Below are 21,569 nucleotides of genomic sequence, written 5' to 3' on the forward strand. Positions count from 1 at the left end.
AATTAAGTCATGTAAAGAAAATTGGTGGCATCATAAACATTTTAAAACAATCTATGAAAAATGAAAGAAAACATCTGTGTGAATGCAAGGCAAGATCAATAGAATCAGAGCAGGGCAGACATTGATTACAATTCTGTGGAAACAAAATGTAGTCAAAAGTAAAGGAACTTCAGATCAACCTGAAATGGAGCCCAGAGGAAGATTTTGGAGGGAAAGGGAGAAGTTGGTGTAACCTTATACTTTGGCAACCTGTAGAGAAATTCATGATGATCCTGATGACTGGTCTTCAGATGACAGATATTCAAATTTCAGCTTTTTCTGACTCTAAGGCCAACATTTTATCTATAGTATGTCATCATTCTTCCTTATCATAATCATCATCATCCTTAATAATATTAATGATTTATTTTTCATTTTAGAGTGAATCCTAGACTCCCAACTACAAGACCATATAACACAGGTAACTCCTCATTTAGTCCTTTCTGTCTGAATGGTCTGGTTTTATAAGGTAATCAAGAGGTCAGAGGAGCTTAGCCTCTGTTTGCATGCTGTTGGGTATGATATCAGTCTAGTAGGCAACCAAAAGACCATCTGCCTCAATCCAGTTAGAGAAATTTGGTTTTCATAATTAAATAGGAATAGAAAGGTTCCACCAAGGACAATAGAAAGTGAGTTTCCAAGACCAGAAGATGGAGAAAGATGAGATTATATTTCTCTCCATGTTCCATATCAGATCTATTCAATTCTGTTCCACAAACATTTAGTGAATTCATTCTATGTTCTCAGTGGATGCTTGGCACTTGGAATACAAAATCAAAAAAACTCTCTGCCCTCTAAGTGTTGAATTCTACTTTAGGCTTTATTTGGAGTGTACTCCCTGCTCCCTGCTCTCCACTCCCTAGGATCAAGATTGGCAGAAAGTAGATTAATCTCATATTTTGGCCCCAATAAAATAGCCTCTCCAAACTAATCACACTGCCTGGAAACACCCATCTTGAGACCTTTACTCTGTTTAATCTGTTTCCCCTCCAGGATCCCTACTAAGCAGCTGGTACTCAGCAAGGCATCAATCAGTTCAATTATTGCCTCACTAGATGTCTAGCAGTCATCTTGCCAATAGAGAAGAAGGTTCTTTGATTTTTAAATAGAGCACAATTCTCAAAAGTCAGTGTTGTGTCACCTTTCATGAGACTGTACAAATGTTTTCCTCTCAAAAATTTGCCATTCCCTTGAATTCTCTCTTTAAATTTCTTTTCAACTTCCTCTGTAGTACTTGTTGAGTATTGGTCCTATGCCAACATTTAGCCTTAGGAGGAGTTTGCTACTTACTTTGAGCTACAGATTTAAGTACCCTGATTATAGGAAGATCAGGTTCAAGTGTACCAGATATAACGCTGTACATATTTCACTCTAATGACCAGGGTCTGAGGGAGAGAGACATCAGTTCACATAATTGAACACTAACAGATGAGGTCTTTGCACTCCAGGGGAATGAGTTTCTTGTATCTCATGGTTCTGAGAAGCTTACAACAGAAAAAATACAGCATTGTTTCATGCAGTAATTAGACACTTCATTTGAGTGGAAGCAAATGGGTAGGATCAGATCACCAGCATTTGGGTGTATAGGATACTGGTTCTTCCAATTTCATATTGTAATAATTGCTGCTTTCTCTATATATACTATATATGCATAAATATGTGCCTGAATTTTATATGCTCTTTACATCACGACATGTTTGTTAGTCACTTTCACTGAATGATACCATGTGTATAATGTGGTTTGTACTGAGTTTCACCTGCCAAATGCCCTTGTAGCTCCACTGAGGGGGTGGGGAGTGACCAACTCTACAAAGCTGAAAATCTAGCTTTAGTCCTATTTTCTACCTTAGTCTACTCCAAATAGGCAGTTTAGGTGTACAATGTCCCTGAACATCCTTTTACATGGAAGTAAATGTTATGTAGGTGAGTTAAAGTACATATAAATCTCTTATTACTCATACAGACTGGCATGGGGTAAAAGGACAAAAGAGTCTTTACTAATCTTGGTATAAATGAGCACCAATACTCATGAGATTAATTTTGGACTTGTTTCTGTGGTTCTGGCAGGAAATGTAACTTCAATCTAAGTTGAAGATGAGTGTCAAATCAATGGATAACTCTAAAAACTGAAGTACCTAGATACACAGAGCTGAAAACCATAAACAGGTAGTTTGCCTGCTAGTTTCTTTGGCATTTGACTTGAGATAAGTGGACTGGCACACTCATTATATTGTCAGAAAGGAGGATTACACTTACTGCAAAGGAAGGAATGCACTGTTCGATATATGCCCAATAATGTGTGCTTAGCGACAGTGTTGGATCTTAGAAGGGCAAGGTTAGAGTATGAAGGAGAAACCATTTAGCCAAATTTTCTATCCTCACTTTATCACCTTTCTACCAACTTCCACAATCTTCTACAAGTCTACATCATAGCTACCTCAATCCCCATTGTATTGCCAAGGACAATCAGGGGAAAGCTTCCTACAGTTTTCCCCATCCCCTATTCTCCCAAAGGACATAAGGGAAGGGCAGGTCCTTAAAATCTTAGGAAGATAGTATGAATTTAGCCCCAGGAATTATCATTATTCCCATCAGCATAAATTCTTTCACATCTTATTTGATGTGGCTATACTGTACCTGACAGGTTGTTTTTCAGTTATCCACCAGGTGGCATTGCTAGCCACTAACCTGATTTTATTCACTAAAAAGGACATAGACCTTAGAATTCCCATGGTTGCCCTATACACTTCACTTTTGGGGGGAGGAGTAATGGGATATTTCTAAGCTATCATTTTTAGAAGGCAGTTAACCCTCTATCTTAAAAACTCCTCCTATCTCTTTGTGGCTACAGTCTTGTTAGTCTAGTGAGTATAATTACTATAGATTCACCCAATTAGATTTAGCTCCCATTCCACATGCATCAGAAAACTGCACCTCCTCCCTGAAGCTGTTAGATTTCACTGACCCCTTTTAATATGTCCTAGACATAATATTTAGTTTGCTATGTGAACAAGAAGGAATACTATGGACTAGGATTTCATCCTTTTTATAGAATCAATGATTAAATAATACATGTTAAAATATTTCTCTTACAGTTCCTCACCTACAACTTCTAAACCTAGTCCACCACCATGCAGAATATAGGAATGCCCTGAGTCCAGGTTCTCCATGAAATACACTATCATCTTGTTTAGTTCTTTCTTCGGCACTCTTCCTGAAAACAGGCAAAGGATTGGAGGAAATATAATACAGTTTCCAACTGATGTTTGACTCATTTCATCCAGTAAGACCATTCACTAAATGAAGGACTCAGGAACGCTACATCTCAATTTTGGCTCCCCTTCAAAGCATAAGCCATACATTCAGGGCAGACCAAAACTTTTATAGCCTATACTTTTCTATTCTGTGGCTGTGTTGGCCGGCACCATCAATTTCTCCTTGTGGAGAACTCATTGCTTGTGAAACAGGGTGAGTAGACTCACAAAACTCAAAGGCAGCAGGGAAAGCTTGCTGTTACTTCACTCTAGTTTTCTGACCTTGAGACTTTCAGCTGTATTCTTTTTATATTCTTTTTTATCACATGTCCCCCTGTCCCTTTGACTTTTTTAGCATCCTGAGTGGGTTTGATGAGAGGTTCAAAGCTGTGGTGGACTGATGAAGTATAGATATTGAAATCCTTTATATAGTCAATTCTGAATTCCTACAAGGAAAAAAAAGGGTCTCCCTGAATCCTGCCCCTATTTCCACAGAGAAGTAAGTGTAGGTTGAAAATCCAAAGTTGGCCCTCCCCATATATGATCATTCTGCCCCCTCTGTGACCTCACACATTATCACAACTAGTCTAGAATATATCTTGGCTTGTAACTTCTGCCTTAAAAAAATCACCACCCTGGCTAAATCTGGATTTTATTTAGATCAGACAGAAAGAAGTGAAGACACCTTCTTTTGACATGTGAGAACATTCTCATGACATAACCAGCTCCCAGCAATAGTAACATAACAACTCTCTAGACCTTCATTAAGGCCTAGTGTGTGTCATCTTCACCATAGCGCCAAGCTAAACATCATTCTACTGCCTGAGAAACATGGATTTCCAGGAGACTAGGAATGGTATAAAGAGAGTGAACAAGATGAGGAGAAAGACACATGAGCAGACATTATGCTGTCTGAGAGACTATTAGGTATCTTGGCCTCATACAGCTTGTATGGCTTTCCATAGTCCTGCATTTCTTTGGTCTAGTGCTAATTTTCAGGATATATTTCTACACACACATGTACAGACACACACACACATCACTTGTATCAGAAATGGCATGCTCCCTTTTGGGTAAACCTCACATGGAGGATTAATAACAATTATTTTTGCTTATAGAGCAATTTATGCTCAAATAATTTTACATTAAACATTGAATTTGATCCTTAGTACCATGAAAAAATTATACAGACTCATGCTTTGCAAATACTCCTAATCTTGAAACTGACCACTGACTCTAGCCCTGGATCCATTGCATTGTACCCAACAAGTCCATGGATATTGCCATGGTCTTGGAATAAATGGATTCTAGACTATCTTATGTCTCAGGGTTCTACCTCTAAGCCTAAGCACAATAATTCCCCCCAGGGCTACAGGGTTAAATGGGATAGCTCAGGGGTCAAAGCAGAAGAAAAAAATCTAGATAAAGATAACATTTTAGGGCAGTCATGGAGAGGAGGAGCAGGGCCAGAAACTGGTTAAATTCAGGTAACTGGATAGAAGCATTCCAAACTGACAGATCTGAGAGTCCAGAATAACAGACCCGTTTCTCAGACACATCTGCCCCTGAATCAAGTCCAATCCTGAATCAAGTCCATATTCTGAGTCTCCTTCACTCCCAGAACAAAGCCTTCTCTGTTGTTGTGTTGCTATCAGATAGGTCACAGGGATCTTGAACAAACAAGTAGGCAGGAGGCTGGATGGGTCAGGGGATTTTGACTAAGAACCAACTTTCAACAAGAACCTCAGTTTGCCCAACTATGCCCCGAAGGGGTTACTCTCTTATTTCTCCTCATTATAGAGGAATTTTGGGAGGTCTAATGAATACTGCTTCATGAATAGAAAGTAAATTGTTTTACTTCTGAAGGTGCATATGATACTGAAATTAATAATTCAATAATAAATGGAAAAGACCAATATGGAAAAAGGGGGGACTTTTGTTGACAACCAATGTTGGAATTGAATAGAGAGCGATGGGCTTGGAATCAGGAAAACTCAAATTCTTGAGTTCAAATCCAGCCTCAGAGACTTACTAGCTGTGTGACTCTGGGAAAGTTACTTAATACTGTTTGCCTTGGTTTCCTCTTCTGTAAAATGAACTGTAGAAAGAAATGATAAATCACTCCAGTATATTTGCCAAGAAAACCCCAAATTGGGTAAGGAAGAATTGGAAATGACTCAACAAAGCTTGGAAGTTTAGTTGTTGCTGACCTGCCAATGGATTCTGGGTGTCCTTGCAGCACTAATGAGTTAGCAGCCTAATGTGATTGCCATTGAGAGAGATTTCCTAGAAGACTGGGTACCATGGCTTTGAATCTAGTGCTTAGGGGCAGTGATTTGCATATCATACATACTTACTAAATATTTGTTGAATTAATTTGAGTGGAAATGAAGGGAGTTGATGTCACCTACTGGCTGACTTGTAAGAAACCTGGAAACCCTTGAAATTTTTCCCTGTAGATATCTCCATACTGGCCACTTATTATATGTCTGTTCTAATAGTTTTGTGACTGAGAGGAGGTTTTCAAAAGTGTCTGAGAGTCTGATAATGGGTAAAACAATAGATCGTCCTTTGGAATATTTTAGCTCACACAAGGAAAGGCCAGAGATGTAAAATGAGACAGAATAGGGTGTGGAGGCAGCAAAGAAAGGACATACCCAGGAAAGAAATGGAATCAATGATGGTCAACCAGAATGACCGTCAGACGTCTCCCAGGTCTGATGCTTCTCTGAATTAAAATGTGGGATGGCTGGGGTCCTATACTCTCCACAAGGAACCCCCTAAGGCAGAAAGTAGTGGGTTCGATCAGCACGGGGCTGGCAGGTTCACCTTAAGATGCTTCTAGTCAGTTTCCTATCTCTGATGTGGCAGGCAAGGAGATGATAGGCATCAGCCAGAAAATCAGAGGGGAAGATGCACAGAACATAAAAATTTCCAAGGGAAGACAAGAAAAAGAAGCAAATCTGTAGCAGAAGCAGCCTGCCCAGTGTGAGCATTATGGGTGTCTAAGAGGCCAAAATAACCCAAAGAGAGTCTCATTCTCAGTAAAGCTGAATCTAAATTATCTGGATGATTGGAGTGTTGGGAGGAGATTTCTGGAATGAAAGACCTGGTCTCTGAAAAGGGTAGTATGTGTCCCTAGTGGCAATTGAGATGACTAAAGGTAACACTGGGGGCTGGAGAGAATGTTCTGCTATTGCAGGCAGAGAGCAAGGTCTCTATATAATCTCATGCTGAAGCCCATCTCCTTAATCAAGAATACTCTGGCCTTGACACCTTGAAAGGGCAGGAATAAAAGAAAATGCAAAGATGCCCATTCAGCTGCTCTACAATCGCCTTTAATGAAATTTCTTTCACTAGTCGGATTTAGTAAGTTGAATTGTAGGACCACAACACAAGAGATGAGATAAGGCAGGGCATATTTTACCACCACGTAAGTGACACAGACAGTGAGAGCTTTGAGTTCCAAGGTGGGAATGATTGGTTCTAATTGGTTTGATCTGGGAAGGTTTCTTAGGAGAGGCAATGTCTCCAGAAGGACCTGAGAGAATGTGTAGGATTGTCCAAGACCTGTTGGTTTCTGCCTTGTAGAGGTATTGCTACATTATGTGTGTGTATGTGTATGGAGTCTGTGTGTGTGTGTGTGTGTGTGTGTGTGTGTGTGTGTGTGTGGCTGGGGGGTATTTGGCATGGAAGGGCTGTTCTTTTTTAATCTCTTTAGGGGCTGGTCTGAGTTTTGTTCTCCTTTTGTAAGCTCCCTGACATGAGGGAAGGGAGCCAGCTGGCCTCCCTGGGGACCGAGTTCGATTCTGTTTGTCAGTCGTCCTCACTTATCACAGAGATACCTGTCAGGGGAGCCCACTTGGCTGGGATTCTGAAAGAAGTGCTCACAAATCTAAACAAAAGGTAACCAGAATGCACCGCAGGGGACTCATTAGCTTCCTAGAGCACCGAGCATCCTTCCCTGAGAGGAATCATCTGGGGCTTAAGTGATCAGTGTCACAGGCTTGGTCACAAGTGGCTGGCATATTAATACTCCAGATAAATGACTAGCAGTTCTGGCAAAAGATCCTTCTTGGTAACAGATTTCTCTTTCAAGGGCCGGAGAGGGGAGGATAAAGGAGACAGGAGCCCTGCCAAATGGTTCTGTTCATCGTGGGGGCTGGTGATGAATCCCCCAGCTTCCCTCCTTCACAGTTTATTTTCCCCCTCGCTCTGCTCTGATTTATGCAGGATGTGGAGGGTGCAGGGGAGAAGAACTTCAGAGCTCAGCCTATCTTGGAGGAAGGGAGGAGGGGGCAATGAGTGTGTGAACCCACTGAGTTTAATAAAGTGACCATGCATTAGGGAAAGCAGGGACACAAAGCCAGCAGCTATAAAGCTGCTTCCAGACAGCCTTGTGCTGTGGCACCAGTGAAAACATCAGGGTGAGACAGCACTCCATCATCACAAGGTTCAGCCCAGATCCACTGCCAACTCCTCAGCCCTCCTCCTCTCCTGGGGATGGTGGGGAGGGGAGGAGAGAGAAAGGGAGGAGGTGTGGTCAGCAGGCAAAGCACACTGTTCCTTTTAATCTTCTTATTAGTAGCAATTCTCCTTTCAGGGAAGAGCCATAGTCAGTTAAGGCCACTGTCCCCTCAGAGCCACCCTTGCCCCTGTCTCACATCTAAAGGAACCAGCAGAGTCAAAACTAAGGCATGGTCACTAGGGCTTTGTCCCAGGCCATCAAAATGTGTAGGAACTTGATAGCATTTGCTGTAGTAGGTTAGAAACAACTGAGGTTAGCACCTACTTAGCAAGACTTGTCAGTTAAAATAGATCCCCCTCTCTGCCCTCCCCTCTCCCCACGGAGGCCAGTATCCCAGAATCCCTCTCTTTTCCAATCTGAAATTGTCAAACCTGTTTCATTGCTGCTTGTCCCAGGTGCCAAAATTGCTAATAACAACCAGCCAGCAGTCCTGTTAAATAAATACTTAGATGAATCAAAAATGTTTATTGAATATCTGCTACAAACCCAGCCCTGTTTTAGGTTCTGGGAAAAAGAAAGATGAAGGATACAGCCCCTGCCCTCACAAACCTAATTAGCCTTTTGTACTAACATATTACTTTCTCTACTAGAGGAACTCTAGCAATCAGGTTATGTTAAGGGCATAATGGGTATAGCATCAAAGTACTGTAGGAGAAGGGAACAGTCAAGGTCTGGAGTTAGGCTTTGTAATAGTAATGGGAATTTGAAGATCTCCCCTACCCCTTAATAGACCTAAGGGAATTTGAAGACCTTCCCTGATTTGAAGATCTTCCCTGCCCCCTAATGGGCTGAATGGAATCACATGGCACCTGTGGTGGAGGAATTTACTGAAGGGAGGAGCAGAGCCCACAGGATGCTGGAATTCAGAGCAATTACAGAAGGAGGGAGGAGAGAATGCACCCAGGCAGACAGCTAGACTTGTAAGTGTTGGTTTGTGGGAAGGCTAAAAGATGGTTTGGTTTTCTGTGTTGTTGTGGTGTTTTAAGTTCTTTTCTGCTATGATGGATTCAGCTTTCTGGTTTTGGGATTCGGTTTTCTGGTGTCTGAATAAATGTTTTGCTTCTGTCTTATATATGGAGAGTCTGTTACATTTCGCAATTGAGCACTATGCTGGCATATTATATTGTGTGGGTGCTACAGGCTTGGTTAAATGAATCAAATCCATATGGGTAGAAAGGAAGGGAAGGTATGTTTAATGGCAGAGGGAGGTGGCGAATATGAGCAAATGTCTTAAAGTCATGAGTATACAAAGTGCATTCAGTAAACAGTGTTGATTTTACTTCCAATATTTCTTTCATGCATTTCCTTTTCACTATTGCTAATATAACTAGCTGATTCTAGATACAACCTGGTACAGTGGAAATAATGATGAACTTATCAAGAAGAAACTATATTAAAATTTTGGTTCTGATACTTACTTGGTGGGTGAACAAATCTAGTTGGGCAAGTCACTTCATTTTTTTGAGTATCAGAAGTGACAGCACTCAGTTCTCTGACCATCATTTATCAGTAACAAATAAAAACAAAAAATCTTTAGTTAGTCAATTCAGGGGGTTATTATTAAGAAAGCATTTTGGGAGCTATTATTTAGGTCCCTACTATATTCCCCTGGTTGGTCTTCCTGTCTTCCAGCTCTCTCTTCTCCACTTTAGCATACAGTTCTGTCATATTAACTTTCCTGAAACACCTTCTGCTCCTATCATACCATGGACTTCCATGTCAAACTCATTGATGACTCCCTTTTGCCAAAATGTTCAAAGTTGCCTGTTCTGGCAATGAAGGCCTTCAGTGATCTATTCCCAACCCTAGCCTCATCTCCCATAATTCTACTTTGTCCTCCCTATATGCCTCATTTCTGCTATTTCTTGAACAGATCCAAGCTTTCCTCCTTTTACATGTGTTTTCTACCCTGAATGTCCTTTCTTCTACCCCCTCCCCCCATCCCTGACCTTCCAACACTTTTTTCCACTTTTTATCCGTCCTGCCAGAATACCAGTAACCTACAAGAAGCCTTTGCGGATGCCCAGGGCAAAGACCAGTTCTCTTTCATGTGGTCCCTTCTGAGAACTCGTTATGCCTTTGGTTTTACTTTCCTATTCTGCCTTGTGTCAATCGGTCTTGTGCTTGTCCTATCTCTCCAATCAGGCCATTCATTTTTGTATGTCCAACCCTAGAACCATGAAAAGGGTCTTACATTGACTAGGACATAAATGAAGGGAAGGAAAGAAGAAGGAATGCAGGGAGGGAGGGAGGGAGGGAAGGAAGGAAGGAAGGAAGGAAGGAAGGAAGGAAGGAAGGAAGGAAGGAGAAAAGAGAAAGGAAAAGAAAGGAAAGAAGAAAGGAAGGAAGGAGAAAAGAGAAAGAAAAAGAAAGGAAGGAAGGAGAAGAGAGAGAGAGAGAGAGAGAGAGAGAGAGAGAGAGAGAGAGAGAGAGAGAGAGAGAGAGAGACTAGGCTTGTTAGAGCAGAGGGTGCACATTGCAGAGAGGCTTCATGTCCCAAACATAGGACCCTATACTTTTTTTTTTTAAGCAATCAGGGTTAAGTAACTTGCTCAAGGTTACACGGCCAATTATTTCTGGGTGTGGTGCTAAGTATCTCAGCCCAGATTTGATCCCCAGGTCATCCCAACATTGGAGCCGGTGCTCTTACTTGCTGAGCCACCTTGCTGCCCCTATGGACTCTACACTTTGCTATGGTCATAAAAACACTAACCTATGGGCTCTTAATTTTTTGATGTTGTGAGCTTCTTTGGCAGTCTAGTAAAGCCTATAGGCCCCTTCTAAGAATAATGCTTTTTTTAACAATTGACTGAAATGCTAAATTATGGTCAAAGGTTGATGAAATAAAGATGTCATTGTTTTCCCCATCTAAATTCAAAGATCCCTCCATGGATCCTGTGTTAGAAACCAATGTTCTAGTAGAGCATTAGTTCAATTCTGATGGACACAAATAATGACATTGATACACAAGTAATGACATTGATAAACTGAAGAGAGGATCTGGAGGAGGACAGCAAAGCTGGTCAGGCACTTCAGATGATAACTTGGTAGTATCGGTTAAAGTAACTGCTATATTTAAGCCCATAGAAGAATAGCATTGAGGGGAAAGAGGCCATAGTAGAAATATTTATGAATTTGGAGGGCTTTCTTGTGGAAAAAGAGCTAGATTTAATTCTGTTGGCCCCAGAGAGTAGAACGAGGAGGGACAATGGATGAAGTGGCAGACAAGAAGCTACCAGCTAAAGGGAAAAAGCAACAAACAAAGAACCTTATTAATAGTTAGAGGTAGCTCAAAATATAGTGGACTGTCTCAGGAGGTTGTAGGATTCTTAATTATTAAACAAGGCTGAATGACCATATACAGTGAGTAGTATAAAGGAGATTCTTGGTCAGGCATGAGTTGAATGAGATGATCTCTGAGGTCTTTCTTGAAACTCTTGAGAGTTTGTTATTATACAGAGGGTTATTAGAGGCTTGTCTTCTTTCCCATTGTCTTATTTTTCCATTCACTGTGGCAGGAAGTAGGGAAACAAGCATGGACACAGATTCAAAAAGTAATTTTGTGTCATTTTCTCTCTTCTATTAACTTTTTGTAGAATTGCATCTAGAGATAGAGATCTAGAAGGCCTAATCCAGGCTTCTTAGGGTTTTAAGAGTTACAGAGCAGACATGGCCAAGACACTTATAGGCAGGGGAAAAGTTTTGTTGCTGTTAGTCATGTCCAATTCTTCATGACTCCATTTGGAATTTTCTTGGCAAAGGTATTAGAGTGGTTTCCTATTACCTTTTCCAGTTCATTTTATAGGGTTAAGTGCCTTGCCCAGGGCACATGACTAATAAGTGTCTATGGCTAGATTTGAACTCAGGAAGATGAGTCTTCTTGAATCCAGGCCTGGCACTCCATCCATGGCATCAACTAGTCAGGAAGACCTGATTCAAATCCTGATTCAGGAACTTAATAGTTGTGTGAACTTCCTCAGTTTGCTTATCTGGGAAAAAAAATGAGGGCCTCTAAGGTACCTTCTAGCTTTAAAACTATGACCCTATGAATCTCTCATTCCCATCTCCACCTCCACAAAGGAACACTTTCCAATAGATTGACTCACACACCTGATGGGGATAGTCACGGCTTTTACATTTGCACATTCAAGAAAATGGATAGGGTGAAGAGAGAAGAATCTAGGAGGCCTAGCCGTTGGGTATTACCTGAAACAGTCTGTAACCAGGAAGTACAGACACCCCCAGGTAGGTATAGACATACATCACTGACTACTATTGCGTTGGTGATCAGAGATGCAATCTGAAGCTGAGAACTGAGATGCACTTAATGGGGAAGGGCAGTACTCCTGAAACCAATTTCACAGACAACCAGTGGATGAAAAACACCCACATTAAAGGAGCATGGTGTTCCTCATTGCCACTAGAATAAAATGAAATGCTAGGTGGATTGGTGCATAAATAATAGTAATACCTTACTCAGAGTGCAAATGGTTCTAACTTTTTCCAAAGCATTTTTGCATCCATTATCTTATTAGATTCACACATCTGTGTGAGGAAGGCAAGGCTGCTGGGGTTATCCCTCTGTTGAAAAGGAGAAAAATGAAGCTGAGATCTACTGTCATTGGCCCAAGATTACCCAGGGTCTTGTAGAAGAGCCTGGGCCAGAAACCAGAGACTTGGGTTCTTTTTTCTCCATTGAATGGGTCCTGGGTCCCAAATGATTGGACATCTCTAAGGCACCCCAGGGTTTTTTCAGATTTACCTGAAAGTTTCACCTTCCCCTACCTCCTTTTTAGAAAGACATAAGGCTTCCTACATTGTGCCTACCATGATGCCATATCTGAGAATGAATAAATAAGTCATGGCCCTGATGTAGTTTAGAATATCACAGGGAGAATGTATGCATGCAAAAATAACCAATAGTGGAGGATCGTGGCTGCGTGCTGCCTTTTGGCTGTGTGGACATGCTCCCCAGAGACCATCCAGAGAGCCAGCCAGGACTCTTGGCATTTTACCTGCAGTTCTTGGGGGTGTTTCAAGAAGTATCCAGAAATTTGCAGCTTGTTCTTAGCAAACAACTACCTGGAAATCCCTGTTCAACATCCCCCTTCTTGTGACTGGGGCAGATGGAACCAGTCCTTCTGTTCCTCAGCCAGGCTTTCACCAACTACCTGTACTCCAGACCCCTATTCTTCCTTTTCTTGCCCAGTCCCCTGGTTACTTATATTCTCAAGACTAACTCAACTGATTTTGTCACAAGCAGGAAACGAGCAAGGCTTAAATCAGGGAAGGTGGAGGGAGGGATGCTTTACTTCTTTGTCAGAGACTTTTATCCTGTTCACCTAGTTCTTTTTTTTTATTTTTTGGAGGGCAGGGCGATTGGGGTTAAGTGACTTGCCCAAGGTCACACAGCTAGTAAGTGTCTGATGCTGGATTTGAACTCAGGTCCTCCTGACTCCAGGGCCTCTGCTCCATTCACTATGCCACCTAGCTGCCCCTGTTCCCCTAGTTCTTAGAGGGTACAAACAGTGCTGGGATTTCCCTCCTACCTTTCCCTTAATCTTAGTAACATTGAGTAGCATAACGAGGAGAGCATTAAGTCACCTTGGAACCAGGGGACTTAGGGTGAAGGTTCTAGCATATAACTAATTGTGTAACCTTGGATAAAGCTGTTTACCTTTCAGGCTCTCAGTTTTCTTATCTGTCAAATCAGGAAAGTGATACTCGTAGCAAATATCTACCAAATAGGAAAGTGTTTTGTAAAATGCAAAATGAGTGAGTTGTTAAGTCGTTAATGAACTCCCTAGGAAAAAATTCACAGGGTCAGATGGGTTCATGAATGAAAATTATACCAAATATTTAAAGAATAATTAATTCCAATACTATATGAACTATTTAGAAAAATAGATAGAGTCCTACCAAACTCGTTTTATGACACAAATATGGTACTGATACCTAAACCAGGAAGGGCTAAAAGAGAAAAAGAAAATTATAGACCAATTTCCCTAATTATTACTGATGCAAAAATTTTGAACCAAATATTAGCAAGGTGATCATAGTAATATAACACAAGGATTATATACTATCACCAGGTGAGATTTATACCAGGAATGCAAGTTTGGTTCAATATTAGGAAAATTATCAACATAATTTACCTTATCAATAGCTATGAGTTGTTATAATTATTTCCATCCTCAAATGATTTTAATTGGGGATATTTGTGCACAAAAAAAGCACTAATAAAACAAGTAAATATATGATGTACCAAGTGCCACATGAATACTGTATTCAATAATGGATGCAAAAATTCAAAGAAATCAATGTGATCTGTAGTAATCTAGGGAGACTTCCTGAAGGAGGGAGGATTTAGGATGTAAAATCAAAGATTGGACTCAAAGACTATCTAAACCACTTCTACCCCATATCACAGCTAACTAAGGCTCTGGGAGACTATGGTTTTTACATTGTCACATAGGTAGTAAGCACTAGAGCTGCGATTTGAACCTCCATCTTCCAGCTCCAAATGCAACTTTTTTACTTTACCATGCTTTCTTGAAGTAGGTGTTTTAGTAGACATTTAGAACAGAAAAGGATTATCTAGTCCACTTCTCTCATGTTACTCCCAACCCCATACTTTGTTCTCTGCTCTCTACACCAAGTTATGTATCAGATTAATTTAATTAGTGTACCCAGGGCCAAACAACTTTCTAGTGAACAAGTCGGAATTAGAATCCAAGTCTTCTGACCTTTTCTTTCCCCTTACCCCCAATCTATTGGCTTTGATAAACTGGTAGAGGACATTCTGAGGTCAGGATGGGAATAGTGAGAGCAAAGAGTATTATTTATTTTGAGGACACCCAGTAGATTAAGTTGGAGTGGAAACTTTAATGGAGATGCTAAAGTTGGTTGGAACCAAGTTTGGAAAGCCTTAAATGAAAAGCCAGGGAATATAGAATTTTTTCTGCTTGTAGACCTACCCATTGTTCTGTATTGAGAAACAGTGAAAATAGTCCTTTAGAAAGATAATCTAGGGGTGGCTAGGTGGCTCAGTGAGTAAAACATCGGCCCTGGTGTCAGGAGGACCTGAGTTCGGATTCGACCTTAGACACTTTCACACACACACGAAAAACTAGCCGTGTAACCTTGGGCAAGTTATTTAACCCTGATTGCCCTCCGAAAACCAAAAAAAAAAAAGATAATCTGGCCACAATATGCAGGCTGGATTGGAGGAGGAATGAGACTAGAGGCAATAAGACCATTTAGGAAGATATCACAATTGTACGGGCAAAGTGGAAGTGGCATAGCTTCTTGTCCCTATCAAGAGGAAGACATTAGAGAAATAAGAAGCATAAGCTCATGATAATCATCATTGCAATCTGTATTCAGTGGGGGTGGGATTTGGGATGGCCTCAGTGATTCAGTGATAGATGTAAGGCAACCTGAGAGCAGCCTCACAAACCACCCATTTGAAACAAAATCTCTCATTAGCTATGACTCCTAAGGGAAGTAGGTAGCCTTGGGCTATGTCACTCATCATTTGAAGCTTATTCCATGCTGGTGATGAGAACATCACCACTACCATCATTGTCTTTCTTCCTTCCCCCAATCCTGTCCTGTCCCCACTCTCTTTTTCCAGGTGAGAAGTCATTGTCAAGGAGAAACCCTGTGTGGTTTTACAGTTGGGATGCTGTACCACATAGGACCTTGCACAGGAGGACTTCCTATCCTATGGAATCTGGAATTTCTTTCTTTCCAGGATCATCTTTCTCAGATAGCCTTTTTTTTGGTGAGAGTCTGTGTGTCTCCCTCTGGTGTAGATGGTGAACCACTGGGACAAGAGGTGTGCAATTTGCCCTTTGAATCCTTGAGAGCAGGACTGTACTACCTTTTATGAAGGTCAAGTTGTGGGGAATGTCAGATGCTGAGGAGCCCAAATGGGCTAATGATGTTCTTGTCTGAGAGTGCAGTGCTGAGGCCCTCCCTCTCTACCCTTGTTACTAAGGAAAGACATATAGGCAAAAAGACAGCGTGAACTCGGGGAGAAGTACTAAGGGCTTGAATTAAGATGGAGGCAGTAGCAGTAAAAAAAAGAAAGCAAAAAGATTTGAGAGATTTCAAAGGAAATCTGACTTCCTTCTTCTTCCAAAGACAACACTGAAGTCTAAGCCACTGACAACTGGGAGATTTATCTCTTCTACTTTCTCTCTCATTCTTGATCTCTTCCTCTCTGACTGTCTTTCCCACCATCCTCTGGAAGCAGCTGAATCTAGAAGAGAATATAATCCAAAGACCTAGGGAGGAGGCAAAGAGCTGAGGGGAAAAGAAGAAGACTTACAAGAATCATTCTTCTGGACTCTCATTTTCCTTTTTCCATCTCAAACCCTGTCATCTTAGAGGGGGAGATTTTTTTTCCCTTATTAAAGGAGCAAATGCACCCTGAAAAGATAGCTGTCTGGCTGATTGAAGCTATGCCAAGCAAGAGGAGTTATCAGAGATTGGGTGATCAGCCAATCAGGCTGGCTCCAGGGATTGTGTTCTCTCCCTGCTCCCTCATCCAGCCAAGCCTTCCCTTCCCATACACTTCAGTGTGGCAGTCCCTAAATCTGTCAATTACATTCCATCAGCTAGAAGCTCTGATAGTAGCCTGGTCCTTGGTGGATAAGGTAGTGACTGACTTTCAAGAATCTAAAGTAATAAAGCCAAGAGGGCTCACGGGGAGGGCTGGATGAACAGAGGAAGAGAGGGGGAAAGTGATGGAGGAGGGAGGAAGAAGTGGATTTAATTGAACATCCCCTGCTTGGGTATCACAGCCAATGAAGCATTCATCTTCTGAGAATGTAGAGTCTCTGTTATGGGGTGTGTGTGTGTGTGTGTGTGTGTGTGTGTGTGTGTGTGTGTGTGTGCATGTGTGTGTGTTATTGGATATAGTGACTGGGACTGTTACTATGGAAGTCAGTGTTTGATGAGAGAAAGGGACCTGCAGGTCATCCTGGATGAATTAATTTAGCAGCAGTTGACTGGATAAGTATGAATCCTAGGGAGCTGTTGTAGATGGATACTGGAACTCAGTACTGGACAAGTATAGTAGTTCAGAGATCTGTAAATGAGATGCTGGAATGGGCATCCCTGGGGCACTGCAAGGTCATAGTTTTTGGTTGGGTTTCCTACTGACATAGGCCAGAGATTCAAGAAGACTGGGTGTAGAGAGACATTAGAAGAGAAGGAAGTTGCTCCCCTGGCTGGTGTTAAAATGACCAGATGCTTTTTCTTGCTGCTTTAAGTCATGTCTGACTCTTTGTGACCCCATTTGGGGCTTTCTGGGCAAAGATGCTAGAGTGGTTTGCCTTTTCCTTCTCCCACTCATTTTACATATGAGGAAACTGAGGCAAAGAGAGTTAAGTGACTTGTCCAGGGTCACATAGCTAGTAAGTGTCTGAAGCTGGATTTGAACTCAGAAAGATGAGTCTTCCTGATTCTAAGCCCAGTGCTCTGTAAACTGTACCAGCTAGCTGACCCAAAATAAATGAATGATTAAGAATGTCAAAAATGTAAGTGTCTGTTTTATGAAAAGCACTGTTATGAGCACTAGGGGCTAAAAAAATGAAAAGACACATCCTTGTTTGAAAGACGCTTACCAACAATAATAATGAAAGGCATTTCTATGGTGCCTCAGTATTAACCTATGTTTTACATCGATCAGCTCATGTGACACTCATATATCTGTGATGTAGAGAGTACACATAACATTATCTACTTTTTTTAAAAGTAGAGATTGCCCAGATGGTATAAAGTTGAGACAGGATTTGAACTCAGATCTTATGTCTATAAATTCAAGACCCTTCCTGTTTTATCATGCTGCCTAAAATAAATATCAATAACCATAATATCGAGTATAAAAAGTGCCTAAGAGGCATATAGACAAAGTGCTGTGGCAGTTCAGAAGAGGCAGAGATTACCTCCTAGCTGGGTTAGATAAGGGATGGCTTCCTGAAGGGAGGAAGAGTTTGAGTTGGCCTTCGAGGATAAGTAGGATTTCAGTGAGTTGAGTAGTACAGGGGAAGATTATATCAGGTATAGGGAACTGAATGAGTAAAGGCATACAGGTAGGATATGTCTGTAGAATAGTAAACAGTCCAGTTTGCTGAGAACCTAGAGTTCATGAAGGAAAATAATGTAAGGTATTGAATAAGGTGTTAGATCAAGAGTCAGAAAGAAATGAGTTAAAATCCTTCCTCAGACATTTACCATCTATGTGACCCTGTGTTAACCACTCTGTGCCTCAGTTTACTCATCTGTAAGATTAGAGAGTTGGAAATGATAGCCTCTAAGATCCCTTCTGAAGGATTCTAGATTGTTCAGTGGATAGAGTTCTTCTGGACCTGGAGTCCAGAAGACCTGAGTTCAAGTCTGGCTTCAGACACTTTGTAGTTGTATGATCCTGGGAAAGTCACTTAACCCTGATGCCTCAGTTGCCCTATCTGTAAAATGAACTGAAAAAAGAAATGGCAAACCACTCTAGTATCTTTGCAAGAAAACCTCAAATGGGGTCACAAAGGGTCAGACATGACTGAAATGACTGAACAACACCAAGAAGATGCCATTTCGCTCTAAATCTATGATTTTATGAGATACATTTTGCTAAGTATATTGGAGCTAGATTGTAGAGTGACATTTAATGTTTAAATTCTTCAGCTTGACACCCTTTATCAGTTAGTGAATAACATAAAAGAAAATCAATCTGGCACAAATATATTCAATGGACCAGAGATGGGGGGGGGGGGTGTGCGCAGGGGAGTGAGACTGGAGGCAGGGAAGCCATGAATCGATAAATAAATGAAAAAAAAACAATTCATTGAGTATTTACTATGTGGTAGGCATCATGCTTAGCACTATAGCTATAATTAAAAAAATCCTGGTCTTCAAGAGGCTTACATTCTAATAAGAGAAACCAGCCTGTACAAAGAAATGATGGTTAGAGAGTTCAACATCTCACACCATATATCAAGATAACGTCAAAATGGGTACATGATTTAGGCATAAAGAGTGATACCATGAACAAATTAGGAGAGCAAGGAATAGTTTACCTGTCAGATCTATGGAGAAAAGAAAAATTTATGACCAAACAAGAGATAGAGAGAATAATAAAATACAAAATGAATAATTTTGATATTAAAATAAAAAGCTTTTGCACAAACAGAATCAATGCAACCAAGAATAGAGGGAAAGCAGAAAGCTGAGAAACAATTTTTATAGCAAGTGTCTCTAATAAAGGCCCCATTTCTCAAATATATAGAGAACTGTATGAAATTTATAAGAATATAAGTCATTACCCAATTGACAAACGGTCAGAGGATATAAATAGGCAGTTTTCAGATGAAAAAATCAAAGCTATCTATAATCATATGAACAAATGCTCTAGAGAAGGGTGTCTTAACTTGGTAGGTCACAGGGATGGTGAGTAAAGCCATAGGACAATTGATGAGCTTTTGCATTCCAGAAATAGTCATGTTGACTTGCTTCTAATTCCTGAAGGTCTAGTGGGAAGGGATGGGGAGGAGGGAGGAAAGGGTTAAACTTATTGCAATGGTCTAACTGAGAAGTAATGAGAAACTGAACTCTCTAGTATCTAACACAGTTCCTTTCACATAGCAGGCACCTAATAAATGTTTGTTAATTGATTTGGTAACCCTTCCCTCCACACCACAGGTTCATCTCCAATATAACTTCCCTCCTCACTTGGCCTGCCTTTGTGATTTTTCTCCTTCAAAACTGTTTCACACATTCATTGGGCAGCTGATTTTTACCTTGATACAAAAGGTGGGGATGGTAGGACCATGGAAGGTCTTTATTTTGTTTGTGGAAATTTTTATGAGAATTCATCTGCCTCTCAGGCCCTCCTTGTACACATACAGCCACAAATAACCTACATCAGAGACTCAATAGATGCTTCTTGAACCTTCCAAGGACTTTTGCAAAATGAGGCACACACATAAAATCCAAGGCACTTGCCCCAATTTAAAATCCAGGAGTCTGTAGCTCTTTGCTGAACTGTATACCTGCTTTTCCTCTGTTTCCCCTCCTTTAAAAATTGGTCAGAACTTATTTTGCATGGGTGGTGTGATCTTTGATTTGTGCTTGTCATTTGCTTTACTTTTTTTCCCCTAATATCTTTCTTCACTACCTCATTCCACACATTCAGTTCAACTAAATATTTATTAAGTCCCTACTGGGTGAGCCTCATATGATTTAGATAAGGAAGAGGAGGTGAGAGGTTATTCAAGGCTGTACTATTTTATTGACTTGACTTTGTTACCTCAGAGTTGAGCCCACAAACTATAAACATCGCTATTCATATCCCCAATGCTGGGTACAAAGGGCTCAAGGGTAACAACTCACAGTAAGGATTTCAACTGATGAGAAATGTGGTTCTGACTGGGTTGTATCTAACACTGCCATAATTAAAGTTGTTCTGTCCCTATACTCCCTGCTCTGTTCAAGTTGTGACAGTCTAGTTGGATTGACTTCACTTGACTGGTAGGCATGACCCTGGTCAGACAGCTTGTAGGACTGATTAGAAACTTCTAGCTCCTCAAGGTGTTTACTTAGCTGTTACCAGAATCTGAGATTCTGAGGTTTCTTCTAGTTTCTATTTATTACCTTGATGGGCTTAAATATACAGGAGTATAACTGTGTGTCCCTCTGTAATAGCAATCAAGAGTTATAACTAGGGCAGAGCCAGGGGCCTTTGCCCAACAAAACCTACATTTATAGGGTGTTTTAAAGGGTTGAACAATTCAGCAGGTTAAAACAACTGAGCTTGGGAGTCAAGATGGTGGAGTAGAAAGAGGACCTCCATGTGGCTCCAGCTCCCACCACCTCCAATCCATGTAAAAGGGGACTCTGAACAAACTTGGGAGCTACAGAACCCACAAAATGACACAGAGAAGCTAACCTCCTGCTGAGGACAGCCCGGCAGGCTGGCAGGAATCAGCCAGCACAGCACCCTGGGAGCCAACCCCCGATCTACACCAGCCTGAGATTTTAGTCCCAGGGTGGGCCTGACCAACCACTGGCTGGAGGAACTTCAGATTACCAGCAGCTGAGGTGGTTTCCAGATTTATCAACACATAGATGCTAAGGACAAAGTGAGAGGTCAGTGCAATCTGGACTTTGGGACACAGTAGTTGGGAGTGTGTTGGCTTTTGCCCCCAGGGGTGAGAAGCTGCTGAGGGCTGCAGCGCAGCTGCCACCATGTGGAAGCTTCAGCTCCTGGCCTGCAGAATGTAGGGAGACCAAGCAACCAGTCTGAGGGGTAATCACTCTTGCTTTAACCTGCTTGTATCTAGATTGCATTCTAGGGTGGAGGTCCTGGGGTGTGCTCCAGCTTGCAAGAGCATGTGGAGGCTTCAGAGAGGGCACCCTACTGATACCTTTGGCAGCTGAGAAAACCCCAAGATTTGGTACAAAGCTCCCCTGTCTGGTGGCAGAGTCCTACTGTGGCAAAAAGCCCAGGGGTCAAGTGACTGAGTGGTGACATGAGCAGGAAAAGGAAACAAAATAAACAGAGTACCCCAACTTTACACTCCTATTTTGGTGACAAAAAGGATCAAAGCATGAAACAGGAGGAAGACAGTGTAGTCAGAATTCTTGCACCAAAAGCTTCAAAGAAAAATATGAACTGGTTACAGGCCATAGAGTACCTTAAGAAGCAAATAAGAGAAGTGGAGGAAGAATTGGGAAGAGAAGTG

The 21,569-nt window shown here is 41.3% G+C and overlaps 1 long non-coding RNA gene across 1 annotated transcript in view; it reads left to right on the forward strand.

Annotated features, from left to right (window-relative positions):
• The first annotated feature begins 8,686 nt into the window (after positions 1-8,686).
• Positions 8,687-21,569, forward strand: part of LOC138146477 (uncharacterized) — a 260,767-nt gene continuing 247,884 nt past the window's right edge. Inside the window, exon 1 of the long non-coding RNA XR_011164491.1 lies at positions 8,687-8,741. This is a non-coding gene — a long non-coding RNA (uncharacterized lncRNA). The remainder of the gene's footprint in view (positions 8,742-21,569) is intronic.

Source organism: Petaurus breviceps, unplaced genomic scaffold (assembly GCF_028583685.1).
Source record: "Petaurus breviceps papuanus isolate PSGF00001 unplaced genomic scaffold, PetGlider_PUasm1.0 90762, whole genome shotgun sequence".
Lineage (NCBI taxonomy): Eukaryota > Metazoa > Chordata > Mammalia > Diprotodontia > Petauridae > Petaurus > Petaurus breviceps.